The sequence below is a fragment of the Sebastes umbrosus genome, chromosome 9 (genome assembly GCF_015220745.1).
Source record: "Sebastes umbrosus isolate fSebUmb1 chromosome 9, fSebUmb1.pri, whole genome shotgun sequence".
Classification (NCBI taxonomy): Eukaryota; Metazoa; Chordata; class Actinopteri; order Perciformes; family Sebastidae; genus Sebastes; species Sebastes umbrosus.
Genome location: NC_051277.1, coordinates 9,605,402 through 9,633,038, shown reverse-complemented (window position 1 = coordinate 9,633,038; position 27,637 = coordinate 9,605,402). Strand labels below are relative to the sequence as shown.

The 27,637-nt window shown below is 41.1% G+C and overlaps 1 protein-coding gene across 6 annotated transcripts in view; it reads left to right on the top strand.

The window, feature by feature from the left end:
* Positions 1-27,637, top strand: part of si:dkey-237h12.3 (teneurin-3) — a 175,908-nt gene that overhangs the window by 38,498 nt on the left and 109,773 nt on the right. Inside the window, exon 1 of one of the 6 annotated variants that reach the window (XM_037780027.1) lies at positions 6,887-7,411. The exons of the other annotated variants lie outside the window; for them this stretch is intronic. The gene's annotated coding sequence lies outside the window, so the exon portion shown is untranslated. Of the gene's footprint in view, positions 1-6,886; positions 7,412-27,637 lie in introns of those variants that run through there. 6 annotated transcript variants of the gene reach the window in all.

The window sequence follows — 27,637 nt, the reverse complement described above, 5'->3', positions numbered from 1 at the left end:
TCCCGCAGCTCCCTGTGCTTAGTTTCCCCCGTCCTTATAGACTGCGAGGTAGCTAAGAGCCAAATGAAAGTACAATATTAGCTAGAAAATTGAACATTATGCTAATAAGTCCTCGGCGACAACTTCAGTTGCCTGGGCGAAGAGCTCTTCGATTATCTAGTAGCAGTACTTTTACTCTCCATTATACTTCATGAACAACATTCATTTCACCACTGGCTGCCTACCAGGGTGGGCCATATTCTCTCCATCATTTAGTTTGTAGATGTTAGTGTTACATGCGCCAGGTGCTGGCTGACAACTAAATGAATAATGTGTCTGGTAGAGGGGAAACTCAGTCAGGGGAAGCCCATTCCCTGGACTCTCCATTAATATCATAGTCCACTCTTTCAGGGGATACTGCTGACATTTTGCTCTCTGTGTAATAGAGACCTAACCTTTAAGCACTGTAAGGAAGAAGTCATTTTTCATAATCCGCTGTCCATTTTGGAGAATTCCCCAAATACCGCCTTCTATGCATCTGTCCTCATTTCCCTTCCTATTGTTTTATATATTTCTTTATTTCCTTTTAGGAATGTGCAGCGGTCATCATTTGTTTTCGGGCAACAAAATGAAATTCCCTCAACTGAAACTCTATTCGCACTTTCCCCCTAAAATACAATACCTATTGCTGAATTTTGTTTAATTCATGAGGCAGACTTACAGTGCGAGCCAGGCCATAGTTGATGACTTGGATGGATGATCAGAGTGCACATTTTGTTGTGTCCAAGTCGGCCTTAATTCCTCAAATCCAGACTCAAGTGTTAAGCCACCATAAGAAAAACTGGCAGATCCCTTGTGTCCTTTCTTGAAGCCGGGCAGGCTGAAGGAAAGTCATTGTTTCAGCAGCCGGTAATGATGATTAGCCACAATCTGGGGGATCGACTGCACATCGGTCAAATGCGTCGACATCCTCAAAGGGAGACATGGCCCGCTGTCCCAGCCATGCATACTGAGCAGATTGATTGTGTTTCCTGCAGAGATTTAGGGGAGATCTTTGATGTGTGCATGGTGATAATGTGGACGTTGCCATGAAATTTCAAAGCCTCTGAGTTCAAGAGCTTCTTAACATATTCTGATAAAAATCTTAATATAAAGGATAATTTAGCTTTGTGATACAATGCAGGACTATAAATAAACATACTGATAGCGGTGTCATTTCATATCTGATGACTAGCCTCGCTCTATCGCTGCATCACATTACTCCTTTAAAAGTTCTTGGTCCATTTCACAATACAAGATGAGTGCACATTTTCATTAGGGCTCCGTCTGATATTACCAAAATATGATGAAAATGAGAGCTGTGTTGCGAGGATTCAGTCTGTGTCCCGTGCCCTTTAAAATAAAACAAAAAAGAGATGGCAGGCACAGAGACTGTCTTAAAAGTAATAAACAATTTTTGAGAATTTTATGGGTTTGCACATTAGCATACCGTCACTATTAGATACTGGCGAGCTGCTGATGGGGGAATTTTGTCAGTGCATTTTTTTTTACGGTGGCTACATGTGATCATAATGTGGTAATTGGATGGCTCATTTATTTCACTTAGGTCTAGCTGGAGGTCTCCATGCTGAAATTAATTTTGCACGGAAACCTACCTTTGACATGATTGATGATTCGCACAAAGGTTTCAGGTTCCGCTGTGTATATTGGGGTGAGCACACACTCGCAAAAAAACTTTCATTTCGGTAATACTGCGCATGATTTGTGTAATTAAAGCCAATTCGAAAAGATTCAGTGAAAGAAGCACCCACTGGCACCGTGCTTGGAAATATTCCACTCATTTACTCTGACTTTACTGGAAATAGCCTTTATTATAGAAACAATGATAGAATCCAGTAAATCAGGGAAAAGTATAGGGTGTAGTGTTGCCATCAATAATAGATTGGAAACAAGTCGGCACTGATGGAACCTGAGGCCTTTCTTTTGTGGAGGTCTTAGTGCCGTAGCGGTGCATGTGAATAATGCATGGTCCCAGATAGACTCCAGCTCCCCTCTCTAGCCCTTCCACTCTGGCTGCCTGGCTTACAGGCTGGGGCGCCACTTTTCCCCAGCAGTGATTGGCTGTGCCTTGAGGGCAGTGGAGGAGATGGGAAATCACCTGCACCATTTAGCCATGCTGTGCTAGCTGCCTCGGCGCCCCACTGTTCAGACCTTTGTGTCTGCTGCTGGCACTCGACATTAGGACCTCTGGTTAACTTTAGCCGGGAATGCGCCGGCACAGAGCTGTCATTTGGATACTTATTATCGCCCCGGACTTTTTTGAAAGGTAAATCTACTGCACAGCTGCACTCCCAAGGTTCTTTTTTTTTATTCCCTTTCTTTTTCCCCGACAGAGCAGGCATTGTGATTGGCAGTGTCGCAGTTGTGCCACAATTGCGGCTGCTGCTTCTGCTTCTTCCTCGAAATGTTCCACATCCCGGTCTCCTCCCCCTCCCCCTCAAACGCCGACCCACCAGCCATCCCCCTTTTCACTGTCTTTTTTTTTTTAATTTTGCTAGTTTTCTTTCACACACTGACGTATGGTGCTGGTGTGGGAAACACCCGCTGCATTCTCAATGATCCAGCCTTGAGAACCGAGGGGGCTCTCGGCGTCCTCTCACCCAGGGGTCTCGGTGGGGAGTCCGCCGAAGCCGGGCACCCAGTCCAGCCCCCCATGGAGTGAGAGCCTGGCTGCGGCAACACATAATCCATATTCTAAAGGCCAGCTGGACTGAGACCATGGGGCACAAGGAGAGCAAAGAGACCTACCACCCCCGCCCACATCAGTAACTGAGTACCTCAGACAGCTTTGGCATGTCAAAATTGAAACTGGGGCTGAATGGCCGTCATTTAGCAACAGCTCTTTAGTGGAAATACGAGTCTATTTCCCCCCTTTAGCTGGAGAATTAAGCACATTATGTGGAGAAGATGCTGGCCCGTTTCCCATATTGTTTTGCTCGGGTGAAAATGACTGCAGCATCTTTGCCAGTGCGGATACCATTTTCTTCCCTCCTTCTCCCGCCCTCTTTTGTTTGCACATGGTGCTGTAGCGAAAATGAGCTAGTTGGCTGAAGGTTGTTCTGTATCCAGGTGGGCTTTTGGGTTAATCCTGCTTTGACAGCGGATGGATAAATGGATGACGGGTGACTGTCAAAAGGCAGATTCACATTTATTCCCTGAACGGACCAAACTCAAGCCCACTACCTCGTCAGTTACTCTCCCAACCCCAATTACTGTGTTCCTAGCCAAGCCCTCAGTCTGTACACATGCATAGTGTACACTGTACTCCCATCGTGCCCTGTTGTCTATTTGAAACAACATGGTCAAACACACCACAGATACTGTATTGTGTTGTTTTTTGGCTCATTATATAAAAACCAAATCTGATACACGAACATCTGGCTAGGATATTGTGAACAAGCTATTAACTCACCCACGTGACTGTGTCTGGTTTTAATTCTACCACCTCACTAAGGCACACCCTGTGGGAATTATAATGAGGCCGTTTGTTATTCCCAAAAGAATAAAAAATCGACATCATCTCCAAGGTGTTCCGAAATGACTAATGTTGAAATGCTTCCATCTTAAAATAGCCTGTTTTATACCAGGTCTCGAATGCCGTTTCTTCAGGATGGATGATGAATATAATAATTTGGGCCACTCAATATGAATTTCACTCAAGCCATACGGAACTGGGGCACTCCTGGATCACAAGGACCGCGGTCCAAACTCGTAACATATTTCCCCCCACTTGAGCCTACAGGCGTGACCGAGCTCTTTGAGCCAATGTGTGCTTGCACTGGGAAGCACTCCCTTGTTCTCAACCCCAGAGGCGCCACTTTTGATGTCCACCTTCAAAGGAGTCTTATCAGTCCTTTGCGGTTTTAGTTGTTGGTCATTAATGAAAGCGGAGTATTACACACTGCTGAGCCCACAAGATAATTTATAAAAAAAGAAAATGAAATGCCCAGTTGATTTTGCAATAAGATATGATGCACTGCAGCACTGTATGACTCATTAGACTTCTCTATGAGGAACTGTTTTGTTCCTATGCATCATATGATTACATATTAGTGTTACATTACATTATTAGATACAAGTTTGACATAATATGTTTCTTCAAAAGCATATATGTTACTAAAACTACTTAAAAATATAGCATTTCATATCATGCCTCAAATCTCGAGTTCAATATAATTTACAATAGGGTTTAGGTTTAGGCAATTGGACAGATATATCGACTATCAGCTTTTGAGTACATCGCTGGTTGGTTATTGGGTGATTTTTTTGGGCGATGTTTGTCATTTTACGGGCAGTCGCTGGTCGTTTGGCTGACGATGGCCGGTTGGAAATGTTTAACATATCGCCCAACCCTAGTAGGAGATTTCTGCCAACTGACAACTGACGTTATCACTCGGGGTGTTTGTATTGCCAATGATGGACGATGATGCTGTGCCGCTATGACTGGTGTCATGCTCTTGTAGTTACTATCGCCACGACTCTCAGTTTTGTGAAACGTTATTGCTAGTAATTTCATCTGCATATATTAAAGAATGCAAATCAGATATCAATGTTGTAATGGTAATATATGGATAATAGTCTTCTCTATAGACTTGCAAATTCTGTTCCTAGATGGCACGAGTTATTTGGCCAGTCCGCTGAGAGAGCAGGGAGTCTTGTGCCTTTCCATTTAGCTGCTTATCTGCTGACTTTATCAGCCTTGGCAACCACTTATTTATCCAAAGTCACTACGGCTAAAGAGGCACTCCAGATTTTAAACCTGAAGTTCAGTTTATTAGTCACGATAATCACTACTCAGTCTGTGAAAATACCTGTATAACGTATAATTATCTCAGACTGAGAGTTAACATTTTTAACAGGAAGCCTGAGTTATAACCTGGAGGTGTGGTTTGAAAGAAGTGGGCACTTTGGAGGCAGGGAGGGTCTAATGTATTATCAAGTTGCATTATGGGAAATATAGGATCCAGAGTTTCTGGAGCTTGAACCATATAGTGTGCTCCAGGGATTACGTATTTTTGTAGGCCAACCAGGATGTTAGTATCACCCTGGTTCCCTCCCTTTTGCAATTGGGTTTTAGATTCTTGCAGAAAATAATCTCTCTGGAAAAAATACACATTTATGATACTTACACATTTTGTTCAGCAAGATAATCTTCACAAATGAACACCACTTTTATGATTTTTGAAGTGTGAATACAATCGCCAGAAGTAAAAAGCTAACGTCAGGCTATAAAACAAACTACATCACGGTCACAAGAACACGAGTATACACAACGAGGCTGTAAAGGCGGACGAGTCGGCTTGATGACGTTTAGTAGTCTCATTTAGGCACTTGTTAGCAACCGCCTTTTTTAAGACATATAACGACTTAAAAATCCACCAGTGGGGTATTTATTGGATATTTATTGTATTGGACCTTATTTCAGGCATCTTATAAAAACCCATTCAAAAAAATCCATTGACTTAGAGACAAGGGAACTGAAGTGCTAAAATGCTCTCAAACTCATTTCTGGGTTCCTGCACCACTCTATTATGGACTAAAAGTCAAGATATCTCAATTTTTTAGTCTGCCAACTTAATGGAAATGTAATATTAAATCATAAGTAAAGTGGGGCTAATACTTTTATTCTTATCTAGATAGATTCCTTTTTATGGATTTCTATTAAAGTTGAAATTTAAGTTCAGTTTTGAGTTCCGTTTGTCAATGTCTAAAGCATAAATCTGAGAAGATGTACTTGCTCACAGCTCGCCTCAGGACCTTCAGATAAACAAAGTCTACACAGTTTTCTGAACCGCTAATAGAGGGCAGAGTTTGACGAAATGTGCAGAGATGGAAGTGAGTTAGATTACCGCTTTCACTAGGAAGCAAAAAAATGGTCTTTTTCATTCAGTCAAACGCCAGTAGCTGATATATTAGTAGTTGATCAGTGTTGATATTTGGCAGAGATGATATATAATCCAATCAAAGCAGCCTATGCAACCTAAACTTTTTCTTTGATAGCTGTTTTTCTATTGTATTTTATATAAAAGAACTCAGCATGGAAGCAGTAAATGATACCATATACCACCATCCATCAGAGGGACATACAGTAGCAATACTGTTTACTAGTATTTGTACCACCCTTTATTTAGGCTACATTAAAAGAAATCCAGCTCTTCTCTTGTGAAGCTAATGAGGACGCGGCCATTGCCAGTTCACAGAGGATGATGTGAAAGGAAAACTATTTTTCTTTTGATTAGGAGCCGCAAGTTTTTGAAAGTGTGTCTTCTAAAGTCAGTCAAATATTTTGCCTTCTTTTTTGAAAATGCTGTCAAAAGTAAACAAACAACGCTGACAAAGTAGTCAACAAGACAAGATCAAAACAAGGACCGGGTAGCGTTACTGTAGTTCTCATCCTCAGCGTTGACAGATGCGGTATAAAAGTGTGGTGTTAATTAATTATTTTTACTTTTTTTTCATTCTTCTGAAGTCATCTGTGATCAAATTATCAGAGGCTATTGTTCCTGTATTGCTTTTGTCTGCAGCAGTATGCGTCACATATGCGCTACTGTATATTCTAATGAGCTTAAGATGTCATGAAATATGACCGACAAAGGATATTCATTATGTATGTGAGCAAAACAAAGATAAATCACATATTGTATTCTAATAGGATTAATCCAATGATGTCCAACTGAAGAAGAAGCATTTAAAAGTGTCACTTTAAGGTCTGCATATACAGTAACGGTGACACTCTCCCTTTTGAATTCACATCAAGGTTTTATGTCAAAGCCTGTCACCTAGCTCGATAATCTTTTTGGACAACACTCCAGATTTTTTTGTGTTTGACGGCTGGCAGCATACCTCTTCCTCCCTCCCTCTCCTCCTCTTCTCCCGCTACTTCTTTTCAGGGGTAAACACACACGCAAAGCTCCTCAGCCTATCATCTGTGACCGCGGCTACAGCCAGACAGCGTAACACGATCCATGATAGAGTGGTGCAAATCGCCCAGCGCTCTCGTCTACCATCTCACATAAGGAGGGGGGAGAAGCCCATGAGATAGGTTGAGCAAAAAAAAAAAAAAAAAAAAAAAGGAAAGAAGAAAGAGAAGGAGGAGGAGGTGGAGAGCTGCCGGAGAGTGCGGCAGGCAGCGGTGGCTGGCAACTAGAACGATGCTGGTGTGACTTTCCGGTCCACTAGGTTTTAACCCTTTTGACATCGCTTGAGTGCCATCCATGTGTCAGTGTGCAGCGTGTGGCTCGTGCAGGAACAGTGGGAAGAGGAGGAGATCCGGAGCGTTTGTAAATCCAATACAAAGCAGCATCGCAGCTTGAGAAGTGGACCTTGAGACAGTAAAGCCTCAGTGGGGGGATTGCTACAGGCATTCTTTAAGGTAACTTCTTTTGTAATCCTTTTTTTTTATAATGAGCGTAAGAAATTAACCTACATTCCTATCTGGGTTACATCACCAGCTCCTGTTCTTTTTTTTTTACAGTATTTTATCAGTGTTGTTTTTTCTGCTGGACAAATGTGGAGTTGAATTGCATCTGTCAACAACTTGGATGTGGCGAAAAAATGTTTAATGCATTACGAGGGCTGCTCCTCTGTTAGCTGGGGCCTTATTGTTACTGCAGAAAAAGCTACAGTCTATTGTATTCCTTTCAATCCCCTTGTGGGTCTTCTTTTCCTTATGAGTGGGCGGTGTGTGTTGTGTTTAAAATGGCACTGCAGCCTAACACGTGTACATTGATAATACAGCGTCTTGCACTTGCTCCAAAATCCGCGTCCACATGCTCGGACTTCAGCCGGGTCAAGTTGCTTTATGGTCCCCCTTATAGCAAGGTTTTTTCTTTTTTGTGGTGAGTTTCATTGCTGTTCCACATAAACACACAAGGTATAATGATTATAGTTTCGCTCACATCATCAGAAGCACTGCTTGATTATGTGGAACAAATGGAAAAGAGGGGTTTTAATATTGTATGAAATACAATATTACAGTACATTGCCGTAAGCTCTCTAAACTGCATCAGAGCGATAAGACATTATACTTGTATTTCTTGGCTCGTGCTCCACAAGAAGCCGCTGCTGTTTTTAGAACCCCTCACACGTTCAATATTTAACATGACATCTGTGAAGTATTATGGGTAATGTATGCAAACAGGCTACCCATAGGTGTTGCTTTTGGGGTGTTGACTTGCCTTTTGATTAATCATTTCGGCTTGACGTCACGGCCTCGGAGACAGAGATGGATTGAAGTGCTTAGCAGACCAATAGCTACAAAGACGAAGAGTAATTGGTGTGTAGCGAGTGGTGGCCAATGTAAGCAGAGCAGATGCATCAACAGAGGAATAAGTCTGAGTGCTGCAAAGGGTCACGCAGTGACAGCCGCACATACATTTACAGGTAAATACGAGCAGGTAAATGCAATGAGCCTTTCCTCCGCGGGCGTTTGCATCTTATGAGGCATCACAGTGAATTATTCTGCGGGCCATAAGGTGAGTTGTGGAGCAAAGTATGTATATATTTAGCTGCCTGGATGGAGTGGGAAGTGATGAATTGCATTGTGCATTTAGTTGTGCTTTTTAACACCCATGATGTGTGTAATTTTCAAGCTGCGGTCTCATGGCGGTATTAGTTCTACTATAGCTGGGTTTCGGTCATATTTGCCTGTGCAGCGGTGTGTAGGGGTAATTGAGGGGGTGGGCATGCTGCTGAGGAGGTTGGTATATTGTGATCCAGCCATCTTTATACGTCAGTGGTAATTACATTAAAAAAGTGGGTTTGTGTCCCTGGAGAAAGAGGCGAATGTACCTCAACACGTACTGAGCTCTATGTGCTGGAGAGAGAAGTTTACATGGTGACATTCAGCGCATGTGCAAACAGAATAGTAGCTTCAATATCCTCAATCATTACGCATTGATGGACTATGAATACTTTGCACCAGGCTCGCCTTTGTTTCATGGATCTCTTGATGGACTGAAGCTGCTCGGCATTCACATTAACAGTTAGCAATTTTTGTTTTGTTGTTTTAATTTTCTTATCTCATGTTTCACCAGGCAGCTCCGCCAGTCTTATTCTCCTCTTAGTCTTCCTGGCAAACACATGACAGGACTTCAGGGCCAGCGAGAGCCTTGGCCAACAAAGGCTTTTGTGCATTATGATGCGGTTTCAGGATGAACTGTTCCATAATTTATGTAATGAAAGGATAAGCTGTTGTTTAATTTATGTAATGTCTGAACGAGGACTATTTGTTTACGATTTGTTTATTGGGCAGTGCCGGATCTCTCCATGTGGACCTCCCTGAAATGATGTTCTGTTCAGTTTATGAACCACATCAGCAGATTTAACTCTCAAAACTAAACATCAGCAACAATTACTGTAAACACTTTTTTTTGGGTTGTTTTTTAGTCCCCAAGATCCTGTTAGTTCACTAATCGTTTTGTTTTCTACATTTGACACAGTGTGTCCTCAGGGTGAACATGATGAAACAAAAATCAAGAAATGTTAATGTATTGTTATTAAAAACTGATGCGTTTGAGGATTACGTAACAGCTTTTATTGCAAAGAGGTTTTCTGCATTCTAATCCTGTCCCAAAGACATATAAAGAGATAGATGGATAGATACATGATGTATGTACATACATATTGAATATGCTATATATGCATACCATAGGCCTACGTTCTGTGTACACATAACATTCATTAGATATGCAGGTAAAACATTGCGTGGACTGATTGGAAAGGCAGAAAATGTGCTTATTCTTCATACACTATCTTCATATCCACATCTGAAATAATCTTAATAAGCTTTTGGAAAGCATGTGAGTGTGAAATTGTCCACAGAGTGATGTCATCTGGGAGACACAGAGTCTTTGTTTTTAATTAAAACTCAGTCAAATAATGTGGATGAGAAATCAGCGCACCTGAAAGCTTCAACCGGTGTCTATTGAGAGAAGTTAATTAAAAATATGAAATACACTCTATAATTACAAAGGGAAACTTAAATGAGAAGATGAGTCGATCATTTAGAATTATAAGAAAATACTGAGATAAAATACAGATTCAATATCAACTTTTCTATGGCGAATACCTTCCGATACTCTTAAAGAAAAAACTTGACGTTCCTGTTTGGATGTTTTTTTTTTCCGTTCACCTTGTCAAACACTCAACTAGATTCAAGCAGAAAGCTGGTTTCCATTTGTGTGTAACACTCCAAGGTTCCAATGCAGCTGCCCACAGCTCAAAACAAGTTTGAAAACTGAACTAGAAAATAAATGTGCTGGCAGGTGGAATTACATACACAATACGAACCATATTGATTTAAAAAGTAGCAGTGTTGCATTAGTTGTTTTATGCCACAGTTCAGACAGGAATTCATTTAAAATACTAACCGACTGTTAAATGGCTGGCATCTAATGACATCTAATGGCTTTGCTTTTTTTTACGGATTATAGGCATAAAAAAGCCCATTTACTTTACATTTCCATCGCCAGTGATGGAGGAAGTATTCACATTGTTTACTTAAGAAAGTACACTGTAAAAAATATGCATTACAAGTACAGTAAAAGTCCATAATTAAGAATGTGATTTAAAGGGGATGTATCATGCTCATATGCAGGTTCATACTTGTATTTTGGGTTTCTACTAGAACATGTTTACATGCTTTAATGTTCAAAAAACACTTTATTTTTCTCATACTGTCTGTCTGAATATACCTGTATTCACCCTCCGTCTGAAACGCTCTGTTTTAGCGGCTGTCCCTTTAATAAGACTCCCTTCCGAAAAAGCCCAGTCTGCTCTGATTGGCTTGCGAGAAAAATATGGTGGACCTTTGCAAAGGTAGTTCTCAAGCTGTGGGTGGTATATTCTAATGAGCCTGCATGTGACATAGGAATAGAAAATGACTTAATATGATTCCCAATTCCCCCTGTGAGTGTTATACTATAATATATATTATTGTATTATTGTTTATTTACTGATCATTTATTCAGTAATGTGTAAGTAGCATTTTACTGTTGTAGCTGGTCGAGTTGGAGCTAATTCAGCCGAGCCATTTTGTGTACTATTTTATACTACTTATACTATAACAATACATCATATTTTTACAAGCTGATCATATATGTGTATGTAAAAACTTAATTTTTAAAGTAACAAGTAACTACAGCCGTCAGATAAATGAAGTGGAGTAAAAATTAGGGCTGTCCTCGACCAAAGAAATTCTTAGTTGACTAACACAATTTTTTTAAAATAAACAATTAGCTGATTTAATCGACAGATCTGTAAAACACTGTTTCTTCACAAAGAATCACACAAAAGCACAACTTCATCATGTGTTTACCAGAGATGTACTCATATGTTTCTTGGAAATAAATTATTTAGCTATGAAAAAACATAAAAATATCACTAATTGACTAAAGAAATCTTAGTCGACTAAGACCAGAACGACCGATTTGTCGACTAACAGACTAAGAGGAGGGAAGTACAGTACCCTCAAAAATGTTATGGAGTAGAAGTATATAAAGTAGCACCGAATGAAAAATACAACTGTATGTACAGTACTAAATTGGTTACATTCCACTGCTGTCCATTGTTAATCATCTCAAACGACAGATCACAATTTGATATATTAGGGTTCTAAATCTTGTAAAAATCGAACATGTTTCTGTAGTGAAAATCTGTCATAATGGCCATATCCATCCATCCATCCATTATCTGTAACCGCTTATCCTATTCAGGGTCATGCGGGGTCTGGAGCTGATCCCAGCAGACATGACAAGGTGTTGTACACCCTGGACAGGTCGCTAGACTATCACAGGGTTATAACCGCCATGTTGTGGTTATAATTTGGCTTTAAATTCTGTTTACTCCAATTTAAATTGACAGGAAGATAGCACCGTCTGCATGAGTTCTGAATGCTTCTAACAATATTGTTTTCAATTTCTTCATATTTGACCTTTTTTATAACAAAGTTCTGTGTATTCCGTGTTTGCTCCAGTATTGTATTCTCAGCAGGTTGGCAAAACCCACGATATTGAAAGTTTTTTTTTAGATGTGTCGGCCTGCATTATGTCTGTGTTGTTGTTTCATTCGTAACACATAACTGTGCATGTGGTTGTCTGGCTATAGTGGCCAAATCTCACAAGGTAATGATCATCCCTACCTCATGCAATGTTGATGGGAAAGGTCTGGAGATCCTGTTCCTCAGCTGTTTACTGCGGACATTTACGGCTATCATTATCCAAACAGTGATGCCAGTGGGTGGCTACCAGAGCTGGAGGTGAAATAAGCCATTTAGCTGCTTTATGATAGCAATCCCCAGCCCTCGCTGTTTTCACATCCAGGGTCAAAGCTTAGCCGTCATCTAATCTCCCTCAGTCTCGCAGCTTTCATTAGCGCCGCGCTTGATCAATCAACTCTGCTGCCGGTGCCAAAGTTTGACACATTTTTTTGATGAAAGTACATAACCATAACACCAGTTTGGATCGGCGTTGTTGTCTGCAGGTTCCCCTTGTGTCGAGTTTAATTGACATTTAAAATGAATGCGGATAAGCATGCTGCACAGCTGACATCGCTGTGCGATTGTAATAATAGTTTGGCTGCAGACACAAAGTTGAAGAAAACTGCAAAAAGAGATTTCCACACAATGCCGTCGGGCATATTTTTCTCCTGTGAGAGTAAAATATTTGCCACAAACCTTTATTACAGAAAGGTGGTGTTGTGTTGAGTATTGATTTTTAAGTAATCTTCAGGCTCGATTAAATATATATGATGATAAACTAAAGTATTTCTTATAGAATATTTATAAAACTACACTCTCCCTTTGACTTTTTTCCCCCTGTCGTAATTGGCAGGGTTCTCAGAAGGCGGTTCGTAGGTGTCATCTGCCAAATGCCAGACCTGTCATCACATCTGCATACAATAGGACACGTCAGAAATCCTTGGCCTCCTTTCATCCGCCCTCACATCTTCCATAGTCGGGGGCAGTGGCTGGGAACAGAGGCAAAGAGGAGCTTTTTATCCCTCAATAAAAGGCCACTTAGTCAGATAGTTCTCCCAAGACTCATCAGCTTTGGTCTTTTTTTCTTGGCACCACATGAAGGAATTTGTGGAAGAGGGCAAACATTCCATCTAATTAAGGCTACCTTTCATATAAGCTCACCTCTCTCCCCCGTAATTTTTCTTTCCTCCCGTCTCTCCTACCTTCTCTGTCTTTTCCCTTTCTTATCATCCATCATAGGAAGCCCAAAGGTGCCCTTCGCAGTTACTGTACCTTTCTGGTTAGCTCTTGATGCCTTTTGAAATCGTTGGCTTACCCGCGCTTTGATGTTGCTTTCAAATAGACACTAAGCAAAAAAACTTTGATGCCGCGACCTAGATGTGGCCGAGAATGTGGAATCGCTGCAATAAACCCAACAGTCCAGTGCATTTATTTTGTTTGCAAACACGAGTGCTGCACATCATTAACATGATCGAAGCGCCGGCAATTTGAGTGGGTTTTTCAGGAATCAGCATTATTTGTTTTGAGAAGTGAAGGGGGAGAGAACGAGTGCTCTGTCTGACTTTGTTCTATTTCTGGGGATGGCTGCTGGAGGATTACTGCAAGTGGCAGAGTATTCATTATTTAGATGGCAGTAGCGGAGTCGGGGAACGGGTGGTTTCATAAACCACTTGACTATGACATGTGTGCTGCTACACTAGACGGAAAGACAAAAAAAAAAAAAAAGAAAAAGTTTCACTTCCAAAAATCTTTCTTCTAGCGAGGGCACTTGTAGCAGCAGCTCTCTGCCAGAGACTGCCGAGACAGTCAACATTAACTGAAACTGATGGAGCAAACGCAGATTGATGGAGTTAATGGATGAAATCGTTGCAAGTTCTCCGGGATTGCACCCTATATGGGCTTTGAAAGTCATAAAGCGCTCATGCAGCTGCTTCATGGTGCATGTCAGATGTGGTATTATAGTTTTAAATACAGCATCTTTTGCTGCTTGTTATTACATTCACAACGACCGAGTTGAATATCTGCAGCGGGGAATCTTTGTTGAGCCTGGCTGATTATGAAATAATGACAGTTTGGTGTCCTTGCCTGGCTCCGTATTCGCTAAAAAAAAAAAAAAAAAAAAAAAAAGATGAGACTGAAGATATCAGCAGCGGCGTTTCAAATGGCCTGAGAGGAAAAAAAAATGGGAATCTGGAATGAGAAAGCTGTGACAGTTATGTGTTGCACAAAGAGAGCTGGCACTGTTTGCCAATGTGGTGGGACACCAGAAAGGGCTTTTTTTTTTTTCTTCCCGGCATAACAGTAGCATCTCTATCGGATGAAGTGTTTACCCTGACAGTTTTCAGCCTGGACACAGAGAGGGTCCCGCCACCGTGATTAATGCACTGCCATGCCGCCATGGCGGAGGATGTCTCTCGGCGGTCTCCTTCCCCTTTCCAGTACTCCTCCCTGATATTTCACTAATGTGACTCGACAATGAAGAGATTGATAGTGATCATTATGCTGCTCTCAAAGAGTAATGTCACTTCCCGGCATGATCCAGCCAGCTTCTAATTCAACTACAGCTGTGGGTAGCATACGAGCGGCGGCGGCGGCGCATATTGTTGCTGTACGTACAAGTGGCAACAACTGTGTTATGTTAAACCAGAAGCAGTGACATTTCTGAATCACCTCCTCCTGCTGTTATCACAAAACTCCTGAAGCCCCATTTGCATATTTAGCGTTGAACACACAGTGCCTCAGGTTGGCTCTTTCTAACACGGGGAACTTGACACTGCAAGTATTATCACGCCAAACAAGGCCTCTCACCTCAGCACTTTGCGAGCTATATCACCGTTTCCCCAGTACTCCCTGTACAAATAAAGCTGCGAGGGTCATTCATTTGTTTTCCCTTCGCTCCAAGTCCTCACAGCTAGGTTGATTTGTTTATCAGTATGTGTTTAGCCCTCGGCCCCAATCTTGTGAGAGAGAAAGAGGTTTAGCATTTAAATTGGTTGATCCACCGCACGTTTGCTGAACCTGTTTTTAAAGCATTACATTGATGAAAAGCAGACGCTAATCCCTTCGGGTGTGCGACCTTATCTGACTAAACACCTGACAATGAGATTCTATTGTCACTCCGGGAGCACGGAGATTCTCGGTAAACGTGTCGTTTCCGTTTTCTGCAGCTATATTGACCTCTTTCGCCGAGTGCTCGAGTGGCCTCAGGTTAGCTTTTGCTACAGGTATGATTTACAGCATGAAGTCTTGAGAGCTGAGACATGTCTTTGACCGCTGGCTACTCGCGACGAGGGATACTTCAAAGTCTCTCCCAACTCCTCGCTCCTCAGGAAGTTTGTACACCGCTGTTAGATTGTCTGCCAAACGTCTGCTACAGTAAGTCCTCGGTGTCAGTCAGTGTCCACACCTGAGTGAAGAGACCGCGTTAACATACTAGCTTTCAGAGCTAATCCCAGAATCTCCTGCATGCATTTCTCCTCTGCTTATATTCACACCAACTGATCCTCTAGATTCACACTTCCCATTGTATTTTTAGCCAGACAAGACGTTTAGTCAATAGTGCTGCCTATGAATATGTAGGAGACAAAGTGGCCTTCACCTGAATGTGGCAGATGTGATTTCTAACTAAATCATAGGGATTACATTATTGACAGTGTCTTGTATAAACATCAGGATGAGGTCAAAATTCATTATTTGCGCGGCGTCCCCGATCATCCTGAGGTTTTAAAGCGAGCCAAGCATATCTGACTCCTGTTGAGTGATTATTTTCATCTGATAAAAATCTGCATGATTCAACGTTAAACATCAGATCTCGATAATAATTTCAGCGCTGACAGGGAGAAGGGATACCATTGTGTGATTAGCTGTGGTATCAGATTGTGTCCAGCATTGCAGATTGGCTGTGAAGTGTATCTATTGACTGCATGTTAGTCCAGATTTGTTATCGTCTCTGTTGTTGCTCGGGCCTCCCTCAAAACCGCAACATTCGCCTCAGCTTCTTCAAATTATTCTTGCACAGACTGTGTTAGTGCCGTATCCTGTCGCGATCCAGCGTTGTATACTGGGGATGGGAACTCCAGGGGCCAAGAGAAAAGATGCTATCAATACACACGAGGAAAAAGCTATGCAAATAGTGACAGTCCATTGTGCATTATGGCTGAAATATGACACTGGGAACAAGTGTGACTGCAGACTGTGGTGCCAACTGTGGGTTTGCTGCTGTATCAATACGCCTAATCTGGTCAAGAGTACAGAATACACAATGCGGTCATACAATATTCATCCTTAGCCAGGAAAAACTTAACCAGCTGCTGCCTTTTTATAAACTGACAACTCATGGTTTCACTAAGCCATATGCTGCCCGCTGCCGCCTTTTCTCTCAGATTTCACTTCTCAGTTGCCATTGTCAGTCTCATCTTGGCGTTTTTATGATCCTAATTCTGATGGATGTATTCCAGTGTGAAATGACTTAGCCGGGTGTGAACGTGAACCATCCTTTGCCTCCTACTGCTGCCATTTGGTGTGCGGGAGGGAAAAGCGCAGGGACCAGCAGAGGAGACACAAGAAGGCTTGTGTGTTGACGACGCACCTCCCTTATCTAATTGGGGCAAAGCAAACATGATTAGGCCCGAGCTGAAGGACGATCAGTGTCTTCCACCGACCGCAGAGACGCATCACAGTCATGCACGTTCTGCTGCGTGCGTCGCTGAGAGGCGAAGCAGCACAGTTTGACGACAGTGTCAAGCTGCTGCTTCGACCAAAAGGCGCGAAAGCAAAACAGTTTTTTTTTCACAAGGACCGATTCCAAAAAATGTCCATGCAATTACCTGTTTGTCAGTGCATTAAAAAAACAAGCGTTTTTGATCATCAGCCTCCATATTGAAAATATGGCTGACGGCTAGTTTAGAGAGCAGAAATTACTTGGTAGTAAGTTAGGGAAAGATCTCCTTCATGGTTAACGGAAACAGACACCGACAGTCTCTCAGAGATGGGGTATAAATCCTGCTCTCCATTGTCGAAGTCAATCACCTTGTACACCCAAATATCCACCCACATCTCCACACCACTTCATGCTGTGACACAACATACACATTGGTCATTAATAACTCATTTCTCTTTTCACCTGAAGCAACATATTCTCGGTTCCTTTTATAATTTACGAAGAAGTTATTTTTTATTTTTCGTTGGTTTTCCTACGAATGTCTTTTTTGCTCCATTTCTACCCACTGCTGCTTTAAGTAAAAGGTAATGGGCAATTGACGTCATTATTTGGTAAAACTGTGAGGTAAACTCTCAGCCTCAGAGGTGAAATTTCAGAATAAGCTTCATTGGCCGAGCGTGTGTGTACACATACAAGGGATTTGACATTTAAGTTGCTCTCAGTGTACTGGCAGACAGCTCAAAGAAAGATCCTAGACAGACACACAGCTAAAAACAAGGACCACACAGCTGACATCTGACAACTAACATGCATAAATGCATAACTGTCATACAGTGTCTATATATACAAGCCTAGACTGTAAACAAGAATACAATAGTGCTAAGAGCACTTGAATTTACAGTATAATGATGAGAACCATGACCTTTGTGTAGTTGTATCTGGGGCATCTGTGATTTCAGGTAATTTCATTATCCTTTGTGAATGTGTTTTCAAAAAGTACAACTGTTCAGGGATAATCCATTCATTTCAACACGATGAAAACTGTGCAACGAAGGCCTCGCTTTACACAGGTGTTGTATAATTAAAAGATCCAGGTGCCTCGCAGACAAAATATCTTTTATTTCATTCCACCATACTGTACCTTTTTCACATAATCGACCACCAACAGTGATGAATGCCGCTTCAATCTGTAATCATGAAGCACAATGTCTGATAATTATTCTTGATTTAAAAGCCCAAGGTGAGCAATAAGCGAGCTCCTCGGCGCTGAACATTTCCTTCCTTTCAGCGGAGTCGTGACAGATTCACATCATGTTCCGAGCAGCACAGAACCAAATCTGATGCAGTTCAGATGTAGAGGCGTGAGAGAGGTGCTAATTGATGCCTGCTGCTGTGGCACGCAACGCAAATTGCATAGTTTACAAGTACAGCAACCAAACTGCAGATATGCTCAGCCCTGTTGAATCACATGAATAGGCTAAATGGAGAATGTGCACGGAGAAGCATAATGGATGCCGCCGACACGTGCCTGCTACCTGTTCCCTGCTATTCTGTTGCTCTTACCACGATAACACCATTTGCACCCTCGCATATTATAATGGCACAGGAACAAACACGTTCACCTCAGCTAAATCATCGGTGTAAATGCATCTAAATATATCTGTGGATTTGCTGTTGTTGAGAGAAAAAGAAAAACATAATTTAATTTAATATGCTGAAGCTGCAGTAGGGATGGATGCAGATTCATTTCCATTATGGAGACAAAAGTTTCCTCATCAGGTTTATTAGGCCTACTATACATATACTCATCAAAGCCATTAGATAGCAATTTGTAGCCATTAGCCTAAATGATAGTTTTTGCTACTTATGCTATTAGCTGCAGTAAAAAATACATTTTGCATATCAAACATTTAGTTGATGTTCCTCCAGAGTGAGTCACAATAAGTAGGCATGCTACATTTCAGTGTCTTGCACAGTAAAACGAGATTTAGCTGCTGAACTTTTGACCTTCTTTGCAGAGGAATTCTAATGTATAAGCCAGTCAACTGAAGGAAACAGTGATCATTCTGCTGTGCGTCTGCGTGATGAAGTTGTTCTCCCCGGTCTTTTTCATTTTCATAAATATTCAGGATATTTATTATGCACTTTTAAAAAACACAGCAGATTTTTATGATGCTTGCTTTTAGCAAGAAGCAAACCTCGCCTGTGTCGTTCTCTCTGTCTCTCATTTGGAAAATGAGATACTGACACTGTGTCATCATTAGGGCAAAAGGTACAAAACTGAGTGAAATGTGTTTTATTGTCCTTTTCTTGAACTGCTGATAGCATAACTTGGAAATAAGAGGGGATCGAAATGAACTGAGATTGAACCTGGAGACGAAAGAGGGGAGGCTTGTTCAGAGCCGTAGATCACTGTAGCATTACATCAAAGTACAATTTGCAATAGTTCTGTTTCTGCAGTCTTTTTACAGAAAATAGTTCTCGTTATTACAGACTTTACAGATTGTTCATCTGTAATTGTGCATGTAGACCATTCTCTATGATGATCAAGATACTTCTTAAAAATTGTTTTGTGGCCATGCTAGCGTTTTGGCTCTAGTGATTGCAATGTTGTTACTAAGTTGGACCACATCTTTGCTTCAGACTGAATTATCTCATCAACTCTTTAAAGGATTAGTATAGGATTTGGCGTCATAGCAGTGTGGTTGCAGCTTGCAACCAATTGAATACCCCTCCGCTAATGTGAGCTGCCGACTCTGCGGTAACGCCAGGCGGTGGCTGGCGGTACCACGGTTTTGCACTATGCGGCTCACATTACCGCAGTTTCACAAGCATGTCGGAGAACTTCAGGTAGCATAAAAAAGAGAACGCCTCTCTCTAAAGCCAGTGTTTGGTTTGTCTGTTCTGGGCTACTGTAGAAACATGGCAGACTCCATGGAGAGGACCCGCTCCCTATGTGGATATAAACTGATCATTCTAAGCTAACGGAAATGCAATGATTCTTAGTTTCAGGTGATTATACACTAATAAAAAAACATAGTTATGAATATTATATTCCATTTCTACTAATAGATCCCCCGAAATGGTACACACTGGCCCTTTAATGGATTGCCATGAAATTGCCATGAAAACTTGCAGACATTCTTGGCTCCCAGACGATGTATCTTAATGACTTTGGTGACACTTCCTGTTAACGCCACCAGCAGGTTGACATTTGTGGTTTTGAGCAAAATGTCTCGACAACTATTGGATGGATCGCCGTGACATTTGGTTTAGACATCCATGCCCCCCTTGAAGGATGAATTGTAATAAGTTTGGTAAGTTTTCATCTAGTGGCATCATCAGCTCAAAATTTTACTTTTACTTGTGACCAAATAATATGTGCAAAACTAATGGCATTGGTATTATAGCCCCAGCTGTACTTTGTTTAACTACCAAATGTTAGCATGCTCTACAGCCTCACAGAACTGCAAGCGTGGCTGTATAGACTTAAAAACTAGTTCAAACTAATTCTCATTCTCAGCCCTCAACATGTGGCAGCGGCAGTACTTTTAATTAGTTTGTTATGATTCTTATTTGGTTGCATTTTATGAAGTTGGCCTGATCATTATAACTAAACCTAAACAAGTGCAAAGCACATCTCCTCTTTTATAATTAGCATAGCCGTTTTATGTTGTTATCAAACTGCGGAAGGATGTTACCTTCGAGGCTACCTCATAGATCAATTCTCTTTGGTGCCAAATAATTCCTAAATAAGATATACTGTTGCTCTTTTAAGCCAGCTATTTGGTATAACACTTTGACACCTAATGAAAATAAAGTGTTGCTCAACTAGGTTGCAAATGTGTGTGTGTGTGTAGGGTAGAGTGGATATAGTGCTAAGACAGTGGTTGATGAATTGTTGTTATCCGACTTGCTGAGCTGGAAAATACACTTAACATATGGATGGAGGATTGGATAAATCCAATGAAATAGATTTAAGGCATTTTAGCGACCACATGTTTTTGACGTCCTGAGAGTGTTTTGGCTGTGAGAATTGGCACGCACGCCAACCGTAAAACCACAATAAGGTCCCCCGCTTGTTGATCTGATGTGCTTTGATACATCCTCATCCTATCAGGTTGCATCTCTGTGTGTGTTTACAATATATATTAGAATCTGGATTACATGCTGCCAGGCTTATTACAGTACATGAACAAAGACACCTTTAAATACGCGACAAGAATACAGACTCTGAGAAATGCTGCTTTGATAAGCCCCGGCTTGTCACCCACACATTTCATCCCCACCAGTGTCCTTATTCACCAGATTTGGCAATATTTTAGGCTACCTTCAAATAGTAGTCATTTCTCTGAGCTTTCCCTTTGTGAGTGTGTGTGTGTGTTCTTGCAATTCCTCCTAAAGCAGCCTCTGGAGAGACAGCAGAGGAGGTATGTATGAGTTGGATGCCTCCTTGACAACACCTTGGAGGTAAAAAATCAATGTCTGCCAAACAAAGTGAAATGTTAGGCTGCAGCCGATACATGACAGATGAGGCTTAGGGTGGTATTTTCTAAGGTGAATGAAGACTGGAACGCAGGCAGCCCTGTCTTCTGTTGTCAAGCAAAGCGGCATTAGAGAGATTTTGAAGGACAGTACATCTGACTTCCCTGACTACTTTTATTATTGATCACCGTAGCTGTAGACATGTGCGAGAGCCACTCTGAAATGGAATGGGGGAGATGAGGTTCAAAATTGAGAACGCCTGCACGGCAGATTAAACTTTTAAAGGCTAGTTTCCCTAATTAATCGTAATGCCTGTCCACTCAAGAGACCTCGCCTCCCAATCGAGGTTGTGCAAAATTAAAATCATCTTCATTAGAGTCGATGTGGTCCTCAGATCAGAACGGTGTCTGTATTTCATAGCATGACCAAAGTCCTCTTGATATGTCACAATATTTGACAGCTTGAGCTGCTTATTATTCCAGTGGCCATGCCTGAAATCTTTTACACTTTCCATTCCAATGCACAAAACACTGAGTTTGAGGTAGAGCCCAGTCTCCTCGGGGTGGAGCTCGGCTTGTGCAGCCGAATAGTAGCTGTAGAAGCAGCATGGCTAGCTTGGCACATTAGTGGGGAAACACAGTGTTGCTACCTCATGCATGATCTGTCTTCAAGACTCCAGCAGTGACCTCAGCACAGAGCCGTGGGCCATATCATGTTGCTGATTGAGCATGCACCGAGCCTCAGAGGCTACGCAGGTTGCATCTTAGTTCTTCTTGCCGAGAGAAGCACAGGGTGCTCTGACGGAAAAAAATTCAAAACATCAGTAGTGCTGGAAGGCTTTTCTCACTGAGCTTTAATGTGTGAATGTGTGTGTGCATGGACTGTGTATCCAAACATGTGCTTGCACACATAAAGTTTACCGTTTATGCCCATTGGGGATATTGACATATGACATCACTGTAATGCACTGGTCGGTGAGCAGTAGAGAATCACCAATGATTCGTCCTATTATTATTCTCGCCTCGTGCTCTGCTCCGTGGCCAAGAGTAATGCAACAGTGGGGTATCAATTCATAGCCTTGGCCTCAGGAAAGCTCTTTGGAAAGCAGAGGGATTTTGTGCTGCTGTAGCTCCAGCTCCGGAGCCAGACTTTGCAAGAAATGTTGGCTTTGAGAACTATATGTGGGAATGTTTGGAGGAGTCGGTTAGGAGGAGATATAGAGGCACCACCAGTGTTTTGTTTGTTCATTGTAGTCATAAATAAAAGAGACTTGCAATGCTAAATGATGAATCTGGAATTAATGCGTGCAGTATAAGGCTGCTCCATATATTTATGAGCTGTAAGACATTCTGCTTGCTTTGCAATATAACATACCCTGCCATGTTATATGCTGACCTATAAGTTGGTTCATAAGGTGTTCAGTAGTCTGTTTATTTGTCTTTGGAGGTGAATGAGATTTTTAAACAAGGTTTTTTTTTTCAGACCTGAAATGATAAGATGATTAAAAACTTAGTTTATCGACAGAAAATTAATTAATCACCCATTAAAAAATAAATAAATTGGGAAACCATTAATCATATGAGTCATTTTTTAAACAAAAAAATGCTTTCCTTTATCTTATACACTTAATGTTTTGGGGGTTTGGGACTGTTTTTATTCAATAGACAAAGCGATTAATAGATCAATCAAGAAAATAATCGGCAGATTAATCAGCCGATTAGACTGTTATCAGGTCATTAAATGGGGCATTATCAGGGACTCATAGATGTGGGTCAGTAGGGCCCTGCTAACATCCACTAGTAGGTTTTATCATCCATTCACATGGTCGATCAGAGAAAGAAGGAATATATGAAGTCGACAGCAACCTCTAGCGATCGTAGTAATCAATCTTTTTTCCTAAACTTAACAAGTGATTTTGTTGCCTAAATCTAAAGAAGCAGTTTTGTTTGTGTTCAAAACGTAACGTTTCACGCAGTTTTACAAGGTTTTAGAACGTGTTGTTTTTAATCGATAATCAAGACAGTCATTTGTTGCAGTAACGTAAATAAATGATATACAGTCAAGATCAATATAGTAGTTTTGCTGTCTCATGATCACGTAGTTGGTGAATTCTTTCATCAATCCATTTTGCAGTCAGTCAGTTTTCTTTACTCCAAACCAACAGATCCACATTAATGATTAATTTCAACTCGGCATCTTTTAAATTTTATTGTATTTTGTGTTGTTTTTTTAAAGGCATTATTGCATTGTGTTTGTTTTTATTATTCTTGTCTGGGTCTCCCTTGAAAGTATGTAGAGTTTCATTCTTAATAGGGCCTCGTGGGTATATGGTGGTTAGATAATACAGCTGGAACTGTATTTCCTTGTGCAGCGGCAGAGTATGAAAACATCACCCTCTATAGAATACTATATGGGGTTATTCTATTTGTTTATTCAATGTGGTGTGAAAGATATCCACTATACTTGGTGAAAAATGAGTCATCTGTGCAAGTGGAGTGCATCCAGTTGAGAACAATATGCCAACAATTAATCAGGAAAAGATAGGCTTTCCCATTTTTAGATGGATACTGCTTCCTTTGTCTGGTTTCCCCACAAATTTGCACAGGAAATGCAATTATAGCAGCCATTGGAAAAGACTGAGCCACTACAACCATGAGTGGTTTGTTTTTTTTACTGCAACCATTTTCTCAAGTGATTGGGGAAGCGAGCTGTAAATGAATGGGGAGGCACATGAATAGTTCTCCCAAGAACACGTCACATTTCTATAACCCCTGGGATGATGTGCACAACATTTCTAGTGCAATTACTAATTCAAATCTATATGGCTTTAGTCAGAGAAGTGACTCATGGTTCAGGAACACTGGATAACAGTGTTTTGTTGTTGTTTCTTGGAAATAAAGAGCTAAAAATCCTTCGGCGAGCTTCTGAATGTTCAAAAGCTTCCCAGAGGTGGCCGGGATCAACCTAACCAAGGTTTCGCGTTGCCACTCTCCCAACTATCGGCTGTTACTGACGGCACTAGCCATTCACGCCACAACAGCAATTTAGGTGGAGTGAATGACTACTCTGAAGGCCAGTTCAGTTCAAACACGCACAGGAGGAAGATTGAAACTGGCAGCTTCTTTTTAAAAGAACGCCAAAACAACCTTTCAAAACAGATTCGCAACAAAGTGCTGAGCAGAGACACATTGGGATGAGAGCATGTCTCTCCAGTGTCTCCATTTCCTTCTTCTTTGTTGATGATTTGTTTATATTATACAGTTTGTAGTCCACTGCGTTTTTTTCTCGGATCAAAACGGATGATACAGTGACAGGAAGTGGCAGGTTGCTGCTGTTATTGCGATTGTAACAGCACTTCAAAGGTGCAAACAACCTGGCAGGCCAAGAATTTGTTGCCAACACGAGGATTGCAATAGGGACTGCAGGCTGGGATTGCAAATTTATGCCATAGACTGGAGGCTCGGTAGGTTCATTAGTTTCTCAGTATGCTTGGAAATGGAACTGCTTGACAGTCGCTACGGTATGGTACTAATGCGGTATATTCTTAAATGGTATATTAGCAATGGGTCAAATGACTATGTGCAATGAATGTGATAACTTGTTGTCATTATGTAGTCATGAACATTATACATTTGTAGACTGGCACTTTTAAACGGGACGTATCATACTCATTTCCAGGTTCATATGTGTATTTTGGGTTTCTACTATAGAACATGTTTACATGCTCAAATATTAAAAAAACACATTATTTTTCAGATACTGTCTGTCTGAATATACCTGTATCCAAAAATGTGACCGTGACACACTTTCTTCCGGTGGACAGGCGGGTCTATTCAATACTTTTCCGTGAAACTGGGCTGGTTTTAGCGCCAGTCTCTTTAAGACCCCTTCCCGAAAAAGCCCAGTCTGCTCTGATTGGCTTGCGGTAAAAATATGGCACACCTTTGCAAAGGTAGTTCTTAAGCTGTGTGCAGTAGCTCGCATAAACTGACTGGGTTTGTCTTATTTCACAGTTTGTGGGTTGGTAAAAAGTGAGTTTTTCATGACATGTCCCCTTTAAGGCTTTGGTTACCAAATGGTGAAAATCTACTTTGGACAATGAGGAACAATATAATTACATGTTCAAAATCAATGCATGCTAATCTCTATAGAAAATTGACTGTTTGGTGAAGTTAACAGCTGTGTTGAACACAAAACAAGTATAAATGTTTTTTTCACAAAAGTGAATACTGGCACACGTCCCTGTGGACTGTGCCAGGTTTAAGAAAATGTAGCTGCACATGTGTTGTCAGTATACTGAACAGTAGAAACCACGCTGTCTGCGCCAAAAATTGGAGACAGTAGGATTTTTACCTAGGTGTGAACACAGTCTCTCTGGACAAACAAGGAAGCCAAAACTGTCCATACATGAATAAATACAACAAAGTGTTTTGTCAGCAGGCTAATTGTCAAAGCAGCTTTTGAGAAGGAGTGTAATTGCTATGTAATCGGAGAGCTGTCAGGAAGAACTGCTAAGCAGTCATCATCTGTATGATGATCTGCCATCTGTAGCAATGTCTGGGGGAGAGAGAGAGAGCGAGAGAGAGAGAGGGAGAGAAGGGTGGACAAACAACGACGAGAATCTGCTTACATTCACGGCGCATCTTCGGTGGGTTCAACTTTGCAAGTGTATTTGCAAATCATACATTTTAGATGAATGGCAGTCTAGCTTTTGCATCAGTCGTGAGTTGATGAATGCCCGCTACATGACAGAGTTAGGAGCACATTATGTATGGGTAAATGGAATGATTTCTCTTTCTATAATGCAATGATTATGTAATCCTTGAAATATTGGTTACATCCTGGTTCCCCTGCAGGGAAAGAGCTTAAAAGAAATTTCTGTCTTTGATCAGATAGAGAGTCAGGAGAAGAGTGGGCAAGGCTGCGAGAGCAGGGAAGGTACTATGGCAGGAAATATGATGGAATTCAGCTTCTTCTTTTTTTCTTCTTTTTTTTTTTTTTTCTCCAAACCCCAAGCTACTGAAAATTGCCAACTCTCTTTGCAGAGTAAATCCCCAAAACTCACCAAGGGCAAGGTTGTTCAAATGGTCCTGAATTCCAGCCCCCCAGATTAAACACCACCCCCTTATCCCACCACCAGGGATTCCCAATGAGAAGTTGCTGCCTCCTTTTTCCTACTAAAGAATACTGCCACCGCTTCAACCAGGCGCCACAGCTGTGCCGAGGTGAATAGAAAGCCGGGCGTTGATGAGAATGAATTTATTGATTTGACATATATAAACATCCAACCTGGTCCAAATGGCATGTTTTACCATGGAATTCATCCATTATTCATTTCCTATAAAATCAAACAGGTTTTTTTCTAGAGGTCTCTCTTTTTGTTTTCTGAAATTCAAACTCTGCAGAGCGGAGTTGCTGCATTTCTTAATGTTATTATGAATATTCTTCTATTAAAAAAAAATAAAGACCATAAGCTGTAATTGAAAAGCTATGGCCTCTATGAGTTCTGTGATCTATTTTGATGGAATTCTTGTGATGCACACATGCAGCAATTTTCCTATTGGTGAAGGGCAAGACAGTCAAAGCAAATGCCCTTTCAATTCCATTAGCAGTTGAATCAGTCTCTTAATGGAGAGTAAAATGGCACAAGGCCTTTTGCGTTGCTTACACAATGAATATGAAAAGGCTTTCACCAAGCTTGCTAAGCTTAGTGAGTGCAAAACGGCTTTTAATTGTGTCCCGACTCAGTGTTGGAACATTGTGCGCAGTACTCAAGGCTTGTCAATGCTTTCATCACACATACACACACACATACAAAAAAAAAAAAGATATTTTCAAAGGAGTGAACATCATAGAATCCTAATAGGCCAAAACATCCGAGTATCAAGTAGTGGCATCAAAAAGTTCAAGAAAAATGTGGTGAAATGTGAACTCATCTTGCAGACGCTGATAGCCTCTGACACGGTTATTTATAATGGACTGAATTCTAGTAATGGACAAACCCAAACAATTTTAGTGTTTACTATATCAGAAAAACAGTTTTCTGAGGAAACTGCACTTTGTGGGTATTTGCCTACTCCTTTTTGGTTCACTAATGCAGCCCCAATGCACTTTTCTCTTGTAAAGGCTGTGTAATGAGTCTATTCAAGGGCTGTCAATCGATTAAAGTAGTTAATTGTGATTAATTGCAAATTAATTGCACATTTTTATCTGTTCAAAATGTACTTTAAAGTGAGATTTATCAAGTGTTTGATACTCTAATCAACATGGGAGTGGACAAATATGCTTTCTTTATTCAAATGTATGTATATATGTATAATTGGAAATCAATTAACAACAACAAATGTTGTCCAGAAACCCTCACAGGTACTGCATTTAGCATAAAAAATATGCTCAAATCATAACATGGCAAACTGCAGCCCAACAGGCAACAACAGCTGTCAGTGTGTCAGTGTGCTGACTTGACTATGACTTGC